This window comes from Capricornis sumatraensis, chromosome 10 (assembly GCF_032405125.1).
Source record: "Capricornis sumatraensis isolate serow.1 chromosome 10, serow.2, whole genome shotgun sequence".
In the NCBI taxonomy this organism is placed as follows: domain Eukaryota; kingdom Metazoa; phylum Chordata; class Mammalia; order Artiodactyla; family Bovidae; genus Capricornis; species Capricornis sumatraensis.
The window spans coordinates 77,050,670-77,061,196 of record NC_091078.1 but is presented as its reverse complement, the minus strand read 5'-3'; positions in this window follow the sequence as shown (position 1 = coordinate 77,061,196).

The window sequence follows — 10,527 nt, the reverse complement described above, 5'->3', positions numbered from 1 at the left end:
AATTGCTTAGGCCAGTGCCTACCATGTAGCAAATTCCTGGGCCAATGAGAGCTATTCCAGTAACAAAAGTAATATAAAATTATAATGACAAAATAATAATCATGTTGATAATTGCTAATATACATGCTAATATATATATGATATATAATATAAATACTAATATATATGCGTGTTGTATATAGATAACACCTATACACATATACATGATACTTGCTGCTGCTGCTGCTGCTGCTGCTGCGTCGCTTCAGTCGTGTCCGACTCTGTGCGACCCCATTGATGGCAGCCCACCAGGCTCGCCCGTCCCTGGGATTCTCCAGGCAAGAATACTTGAGTGGGTTGCCATTTCCTTCTCCAACATATGATACTTAGGCCTTAGAAAATAGATATCTACCTGAAACTTTTTTACAAAGTCAGGGTCTCTTTTATATACTTTTTATCTACCTACATAGGAAGAAAAATCTCCTTTAATTGCATCATTGTCCAATCAATACAAGTCCTTGACTGAACTTTCAGCTGTGCTATTCCTCATTGAACAATAATGGAGTACAAAGATAGATTGCACTACCCTATATCCATTCATTCTTCCACAAAATGTTAAATCTGTGCCAACAATGTACCAGGGAATATATTAATAGTAGTTATTGGGTATATGTGCATGTGTGTGTACATGCTCAGTCATGTCTGACTCTTTGCAGCCCCATGGACTGTAGCCCACCTGACTCTGCTGTTCATGAAATTCTCCAGGCAAGAATACTTGAGTGGGTTGTCATTTTCTGCACCAGGGGATCTGCCCAATCCAGGGATTAAACCTGTGTCTCCTGTGTCTCCTGCACAGGCAGGCAGATTCTTTCCCACTGAGCCACCTGGGAGGTCCCACAGGGTATACAGTGGTGTATAAAGTGTATAAAGGACATATTCTTCTTTCTCTTGCTCTGGAGTTACAAATTTAATTCTGTATCATGAAGGAAAAGCAAAGTGCTAAGGTATGGTGAAACAAAGGCCTCCTAATGTAAACTGAAGTTTCAGAGGGAAGGAGTAGAAATCTGTAACCTGCAGGGTTAATTCAAACTAGTCAAAGGAAGGAACAGCACGCACTAATGACCGGAGGTAGACAGGAGCACCTTAAGTTGCGGAAACTGACTTTTCTGCTTAGGCTGGAAGTTTTGTGCAAGGACCATGGCATAAGTCATGGTGGGGAGTTTGGAATTCATTGGGAAACATGGGAGATCATTGAAGGAGCAAGGAGGTGACAAGTTTTAGTTGCCATTCCATTTGTAAGAGACTTCTTTTTTTTCTTCTATTTTTTGGCCATGCCTTGTGGCGTGTAGGGTTTTAGTTCCTAGATGAGGGTCTGAACCCATGTGCCCTGCAATGGAAGGGCTATCTTTTAACCACTGAACCACTTGGGAAGTCCCTTAAGAGACTTCTTTTTACCATTTTCGTACCAGCAATTGCTCTGTTCCCATCTATAGCAGCCCAGTGGTTTCTGCCCTCTCTATCTAATAAGACATGCCCAGAGAAAAGGCCCAATTTTCTCACTCCTGATAAGGTTAAGTGGTGAAGTTGTATAGTTGGTCTTGAGAGAACACTTGTATCTTAAGGGAGATCCAAGTTTCAGCCAAAGGAATGAATCTCTATATGTGATTGTCTTTGCATCAATATGTCAGTGAGCTGAAAGGGCTTCTTTTGGAGAGGATGTGGCCTGCCTAACAGAGAGCTCAGAGATAAAGAGATCAGGGATCAAGTCCAAGCTCTGCTTCCTTGGTGTGTGATGGGTGATTTAATCTTCTTAACCCTTGGTTTCCTTAACTGTAAATGGGGAAAGTAATTCATAGGGTTGTTGAATTAACTGAAAAAATGCATGGGAATCAATACACCATTGTAGAACTTTTTATCTTCAATACCACTGTGCAGGGTCCGAGTAGCACCTCCCTTCCCCTGAATTCTCCTTCTTTTGAAAACATTATCACAACGTTTCAGGATAATTTCAAATCGACTTTCTCATGATCTGTATCATGTCATCTATGTTTAGACATTTTCACACTTTCATCTGAAAACATTTTGGGTGTTCTTCCTTTAAGAAACATATACTTTCTTCCACACACATTTTTGCATATTACAAACTGTCTCAATGTGTAAATTATTTCCTTGAAATAATTGGCAATTTGGTGTCGGTGATGGGCAGGGGTGATTCAACTGAGAGCTCAGGGGAGAGATTTTCAGGGAGGGGGCTGAGGAGGAAGTGGTCTTCGGAATCCATGGTGATGCGCGATAGGATAAAATAAATGTCAAGTAGACTCAAATGCTCAGAATTCCAATACTAAGATCGGCTGGAAGTCCTCATTTTGCCTTCAGAGAAGGGACTGGGCAGGAAACAAGTGTCTAATGGTGGTCGCAAGTATTTCAGTGCCCATGGCATATGCCCTCAGAAAGCTTGCTTATCTCCCCAACCCCCGCCTCCATCCCACCAGCCCCCCCTTCCAAAGAAAGGGGTAGGGGAGCTGAAAAACACTTGGCACAGGTGCAAGAAAGCTGAAAACGCCTGGCAGAGCTCTCAGGCGTCTTTTTCCACTCCGCACCAAATGTTTTACAGTCTTCGTGAGCCCATATAGATCCTGGCTTCTGCCCAGTCATTTGTTTGAAACTGTAGGCTCCGAGAAAAGGCTCCACACTGCAGCTGGCCTTTAAACCGTGTTTTATAGGGGAGAGTGTTCAGGGTACATTTGGAATGGGGAGAGCTTGCCTTTGACGTTGGACGTAAAAGTAACAGATTGGAGTGGGGCGGAGCTAACGCCAAGGAATTGTTGGTCTGTTCATTTTCCCAGAGAGGATGAAGCTTTTGGAAATTTCACCTCAATCTCAGTGATATCACGGGTTAATGTATAAGGAGGGCCCCAAATGCAACTTGAGCCCAATTTAGCTCAATTTTACTCAAACATAAATCTAATAGTTCCAAGTAATGGAGAAGGCAGAATCATTAAGTGATATAAATTTTTCATTAATTTAGGGCAACTGTGCCTTTGCTCCTACCTGCATACAAGTTCATTATGAATGAACATCTAATAGTTAATGTTTTGTCTTTCACCTTCTCTATATTCTTTTTTTTTTTTTTTGCCTGCTTATCATGTTTACGACTTGTAATTTCGAAGGTTTAATGACTAATTAGATTTTTTGGTAAGTATATATTAACAGCGCAAAAGAAAAGAACTCCCAACAGGGGAGTTAATCAAAACTGAAATTTGAACGTAAAATGTCCCTGTTAACAATTTAGGGACAAGTAGACATTTGAGAAGGCGATGGCACCCCACTCCAGTACTCTTGCCTGGAAAATCCCATGGATGGAGGAGCCTGGTAGGCTGCAGTCCGTGGGGTCGTGAAGTCAGACACAACTGAGCAACTTCACTTTCACTTTTCACTTTCACTTTTCACTTTCATGCATTGGAGAAGGAAATGGCAACCCACTCCAGTGTTCTTGCCTAGAGAATCCCAGGGACGGGGGAGCCTGGTGGGCTGCCGTCTATGGGGTCGTACAGAGTCGGACACGACTGAAGCGACTTAGCAGCAGCAGCAGCAGCAGACATTTGTATCCTCCTCAGACCTTTGGATTTAAATAACTTTTTTACATTGAATACTTGATATGTCAGTCACTCTCCTAAAGACATCTGATGTACTTTTTCATTTTATCTTCAGTATAACTGTAAGATCTAAGTTTGATCTCCCTATTCTAGGTAAGGAAACTGAGGTATAGGAAATTTAAGTAACTTGCCCAAAGAGATGATTATAAATGTACGTTATGGATTTATTGTCTGGTCCTTTAAAAAAGTTTTCAGAAACCATGAAGAGCAAAATATTCCCAGAGTAAATATTGTTGTATCCACTTCACTATTGTCAGTGGCTTATATAAAATGACTTACCCTGGAATGGAGTTAAAAATTACGATTCTCCAGGAGGAGGAGGTTTCTCAGAGGTCGAGACTTTCCTTTCTGAAACAGAGAAATCATGGCATATGCAACTGAATACCTAAGTTGCCTAATATGGATGTTACCGGTTCCTTATTATTTTGGAAGTAGCATTCTCTGAAAGCCAGCTCATACCCAGTGTCTCTTGAGGTGCCAGAACCGTGACAAAAAGTATACTCTTCTTGAAATAAGTTAGTCATCATATACATGGCATAATGTGAATCATGGCCCTCAATTTTGAGACTCTATTCTTATGAACTCCATCAATTAATAAATATTTTCTCAGTTCTCAAAGTGAGAGCAAGTAAAAGAAAAAAAAAAATAGAACCATAGATATCTATTTAGAGGGATAGTGAGATAGCGAAGGAGTGAGCACATCACATGCCGTGAAACAACGAGAAAGATGAGAGAGTGTCAGTAGTTCCCTGTGGCAGAATCACAATCTTCATTTGGATGAAAAGAATCCCAAATCTCAGTTTGTGAGCTAAAGCAGATGGATGTTCCATGTTGGTACGGATTCCTGTTTGAAGCAGTGTGGTTACACGGATGGGGTGGGTCATTTGATTTTCTCTGAAGTACTGTCTTGTGCAGCTGTCTAAAAGAATTATGATGCCCCATGAAGTGCACCATCCATGATGCTTTTAAAAATATTAAATAAAGACTTCAACCAATGTCTCAAATCTATTTGCCCTTATTTATACACATGATTCTTTGGCTAATATATGTTTGGAAAATGCTGAGTTCAACACATATGTGTAGGGTATTTTTTACTGCAGGACTTCTCAGAGTCTTTAATATTCCCTATGAGTCTCCAAGAAGATGTAATGTTATACCCCTTGATCTTAGAATGCTTCTCCCACAAAAATGTCTACTTGAAACTACTGTGCTGTCAAACAGGTAGGGAAATGCTGGGGTATTGTTGCTTAGCTAAAGAAGGGTCTGACTTTTTCATTTTCAGAGTAATTTAGGCTAAGCCCCCTCCTACCTAGACATTCATTGTGAATGAGTTTTTCACAGTTAACTCTTCTCCTATCTCCCTCTCTTTAGTCCTTTTTGGTTTCTTATCATGCTTGGAACACATAATTCCTAAGGATTAATAACTAATTAGATTTTTCAACAACCATAAATTAAAGATGTAAAAGAAGAAATGAAAACAGTAGGGTAAGTCGGAACTGAAATTTGGAGTCTCAGCTCTCACTGAATAATTTAGTTGTAAGCCCTTGCTGGAATAACTATATGCATCTGTGTCACCTTTATGGGGAATCCTTGGGAAGAATCCTGAAATGGAGTCCAGAACACCTCTTGGCATGGTATATTTTACTTCTCAAGTTGTCAGATGAGACTAATGCATTGTGTACTTACTGAAGTGTGATGGGCAAAGTTTGCTGTGCCCTTTTCCTATGAGAAAGGACTGTCTACACCCAAAAAGAATGCTAGTGTATGCAAATCCCTGCTAAGACCCTTTCCCATTAGGTGTGATGTTGCTTGTCGTGTTGATCTCTAGATCTCCACCATAGATTGCAAAAAAAAAGGTACCCTTTCAACTCATGACTGTGGTTTTATAAAAATGCAAAATTAAGGTGTTTTTGCAGCCTTGAATCTTAAAACGATTCTTTCTTGTTTTAAGCACCACACCCTACAAAATGTGAATTTGCCTCCATTCCTAAGAAAGTCTTAATTGGATTTTCCCACAGAAGGAAGGGCTATGTCAAAATTTCCTCCATGGCAGATGTCTTTAATATGGCCTTCTTAGGGAAAAGACCATTCTGATTTAAGGAAGCATGCTAGATGAGAGAGATCTGAAAACATACAACCTTTATAGGGATTCTAGAACAGAGTTTTTTTTTTTTTTTTTTCCCCACAGTGATATAACCAGATAAGTACATTGTCTTTGCTCTGCTCAATGAGTTTTTATAAAACCATTGCTTCTCTAAAAGCCTGCGAAATATGTGACATGTAAGATCTTCAGTTGCGGGATGTGAACTCTTAGTTGCAGCACGTGGGATATAATTCCCTGACGAGAGATTGAACCCAGGCCCCTGCATTGGGAGCATGGAATCTTAGCCCCTGGACCGCTAGAGAAGTCCCTGAAAATTTTCATGAAAGTAGTAAATCTATACATGTACTAAATCTGCACAAAAGATTTTGATAGAATTATCTCTTCTACTTTTAACAGTGACCCATGGGGTAGGTGTTAATAGACACATTTTATGATCTTAGATTCAAATAGGTTTAGTTACTAACTCAGTTTGTTTAGCTAGTAAACAGTGGAGACAGGACTGGTACCCATGCCTGTCTGTAGACTTCAACCTTCTTATCTGCTCTCATATGGCTTCTTGAAGCCATTTCATAGAATTTACTTGTGTTACAGTGGGGGCATTCTAGAAGAGGAGTGTCCTGATAATGCAAACACCCCAAGACCAGAAGTGGGGGCCTTTAGGATGGTGAACCTTTGGGCTGTTCCTCTAATTGAGTGCCTAGGTGATATTCTAGGCACTGAAAGAAAAGGATCTAAGATCACTTTAAAGAGTATCCTCCACCCTTCCAACTCCCTCCTCCCTTGGAAGGAATCTTGAATTTCTGTATCAGTGCTATTAGTTATAAAATTTCTGCTCACTCTGGGGCTCCATTGGGCATCTTGATCATGGTGTGGCTCTCTCCTTCATACAGAAAACTCCAGCAGGGCCAGAAAGAAGTAAATTTCAAGCATGACCAACAATAAATACGTGGGTTCTAAGCCAATGCAAATGTGCTAAAAGTTCATCAGATGAGTTTTCCCTGATTATTCCTACAGGACCAATCCAGCTATCGAGAAGTCAGTTTCCATTATTTTTTCCCCATGTGGCAGAACTTGCCAGGGGCCTGGAATACAATTTAGACTCCAGTCAGATGGGATTTGCACTTCGTCCAACCCTGAAAAGTCACTCCTTGGCTATTATTTTTCACTCTATTGTAAATAGCGAGAGGCAGATGAAAAGGTAAAAAATATGTTGGTTGGAAGATACTTATTCTCGCCTACCTAGGGTAATCAAGAGGCGACATCAGCTCCAGATTTGGTAAGTAATAACTCACATTTGACTTTAATACACTGTGATAAACTTTGAGGAATATATCTTTTAAAACATAAAACGCTTTACCTCTGATTTAAAGTTTGGGGGATTGGTCCTATGCTGTCGGCGGGTTAGATTTAGCATCTCTGGAAATTCCAGAGCAATTTTAAACTACTCTTTTTGATCACTTGCTGCAGTTCCAGCTTTCAAAGAGAATGAGATGTTTTGGGAATGAATTGTGATGGACTTATATGAAAATTTATATGACCAAGAATTGGATTTGTTCCCCTGGAATATTATAGATTATGTTTTATGTTGGAATTACATCAGTGTGCAGAGCAGCAGAAGGCTGGCTTAATGTAGCTAAAAATATACCTTGACTTTCCACTTGGAATAAAACTCTCCCCTCCCCAACGCGTTCCTTCCCTAATGAAAATAATGGCTTCATGACTCATAGACATGATAGACAGTAGGGAATATTTGAGTCTTAAAATAGGAAGAGTTTGAGAAAGGACTAATAGCCCTTTTCTAATTTCTTTCCCATCCATCTCTTTCCTCCTGTTTTCCCTGTCACCATCCTATTTCAGGCCTTCAGCACCCCATGCCTCACTGCAGTGGCCTCTTTGTCAGTCTCCAATCCCTCCTTGCTCTAATTTGTCCTGTGCACTGTGTCATGGCCCATCCTCCTCCCACCCCACTTTAATCACGTAATCCCGTGCCATTTTTCAGTGGGTTTCATTTGTTCCAAAGTAGATCACAAACTAACTTTCAAAGGCCTTTTCAGATATGAACCCTACCCCTTCCTCCTTCCACACAGTCACTCACTTCCTAACCACCCCCTTAGTCCAGGCCTCTACTAAGTCTTTCCTAGAGTTGGGCAATAACCTCCCTACTGGTTACATAGTTTCTTTCATTAAACCTGCCCTTGCCCAGTTTATGATTACAGTACCATTGGTAGCATGCAGGATGATTCTTGGTGCTACACAGACAGTATTTTTTAAAAATTATTTTTTATTGATGGATAGTTTCTTTACAATGTTGTGTTAATTTCTGCTGTACAGCAAAGTGAATCAGCTCTATGTATCCATATAGCCCCTCTTTTTTGGATTTTTTCCTATTTAGGTCATCACAGAACACTGAGTAGAGTTCTCCCAGCTATACAGTAGGTTTTTATTAGTCAACTATTTTAGGCATACTATTAGTAGCATATATATGTTAATCCCAGTTTACCAATTCCTCTTGCCGCTTGATGTCCATATATTTGTTCCCTGTGTACACAGACACTTTTTTATTTTCAAAATTATCTCTAATCACATATTAATACTTTATTGTAAAAATACTACTAGTAGATCAAGACCGTGAACTTATGCATATTATAGCTTAAATGAGAGTCATCAAAAACGTGAGCTAGGAGGGTAACCTGATGAGGTTTGTGGGTCTGCTGAAGCACTTCTACAGCATTTAGAACCCTAACTCTACCTCATCTCCCAAGGGCAGTTTTCCAAACTCACCCCCTGGGCTAGATCAAGGCTTACTGCCTTGCCTACATCAGCAGTTATTTGATTGTAACAATGGCAGAGTGACCGCACTGGCAAGGTCCTACCTTCTTGCCTTCCCCTTCCATTGCTTGCACCTTTATTGCAAAGCTGTACAGCAGTGATTTGAAACATTCATGCAGTTTTCTGAGGAGCCTCAATTACAAATGATGATTATCTTAGCTGCTGAGAGAATCTTGTTCGATATTCTTGTTTTATTTTTTAAAATACTTACGGGAACTTGATGTTCAGTGAAGACCCTTAGGCAGAAAGTGCTGAAAGAGGGAACAAAGATGATGTAGGAGAGGGCTGAACGTAGTGAAAGCTCTGAATCCACAAAATAAGTTGTGGCTTTGTAAATTCACTAAGTACGTTTGAGGAACAATAAACCATAAAAGAGGTTACCGTGACCTTGGTTTCTGCATAGCTTTTGAGATAAAAGGTCTCAGTATCAGAATGCATTTGGTTGACTGTAGTGTTGTTGACTGATTAAAAACAATTCATGCTCTTACGGAATGCTGATGAGGGACTGGTCTGGGTCCTGTGTGCAGGATGAGCTCTGGAGGCAGAGATCAAAATTGCTTTGCTAAAATGGAGCACTAAAATGTAAGCCTTTGTAACCAGAAATGAATGGGGCAGAGCTCCTGACATAAAGATTAAGTTGCTATACATTCACTTTGCATTTATTACTTATTAGAGTACATATCTTAAAAGCATATTGAAGATGTTTCAAATTCTCGTCATTGCAAGGATAACAACTCAGAAAACATTTACTATCAGCGAGTGGGTTTCTTTGAATAGTGTCATATTTTTCTGATTGCTTTTGCTTTAGAAGTGATACTTGGGCTTTATTTTGATTCAATCATTTTTCATATGTACAACTTTTAGACTTAGGGATAAAAAAGTGAAAACCTTGAAATGAACACAAGTGGTTCAAGTCTTGCAACAATTGCTTATTTGGTGTGAACCTTGAGCAAATTAATTTATTTAAGTCTCTGTTTTCTCTAGGAAATGAGGATGCTAGTAGAATCTGTGTCATAGGGCTGTTTAGAGAATAGTGATAATGTATATAAAGCACTTAAATATTATGTTTTCTACTTAATATTTCTCTTATCAGTAAAATAAGAATAACGCAGTAAAGGGAACACTGTCAGGCTCCCTGGTCTCCTCCTAACTGTGTACTGAGAGCGTGTGGTGAAGTTTGTAGATGGTATTGCATTTCAGGTTTAAGAATGCCTCAGTCTCACCCTCCCACTCACCCCTTTCTCCCCCTGTTGAGTTCAGCAGAGGGAGCTATATGGATAGTAAAAATAGCTAGATGGGGAATAGATTCTCTTCTAGCGATGTAAGCGCTAATCAAGGCAGGTTTTTCCAGCTAAGACTGAATCAGAAAGTACAGTTTAGATGTCAAGGTTTAAGTGAAGACCTCTGTTTATTACTTCTTAAATCAGGATAGCCCTGGCTAAGGTGCTTCCTCAGTTGCCAACAGAGATGTGATATGACCAGCTTAGTCTAAGGAAGTAGGCCCTGCATCAGCCTTAGATAGCAGGGAAAATGAGAATGTCCTGCTCTTGAGCTGATCTTTAAACCAGATTCCCTGACCTAAACTACAACGTTTTGTAAAATGTGGCCCAGTGAATGTCCTGGCTTCTGACCAAAAAGATCAACAACCCTTCCTCTTGCGACAGCAGGGAGGAAGCTAAAGGATCATCACATTCCTAAATTCCTTCTCAAAATGTGGAGTCTGTTGCACTGGGACTGCTAGACTTAGCAAATAGCAATATAGGACAAGCAGTTTAATTTGAATTTCAGATAAACAAGGAATTGTTTCATAGTATAAGTATTAATATGTCATGTACAATATTTGGGACATTGCTTATACTAAAATATTATTTGTTATCTATTGGAAATTTAAAGTTTAAATTTACCTGGCAAGTTTGTTTCTAACAGTTTTTTAAGGTCCATTTGGTAATGATTTATTGA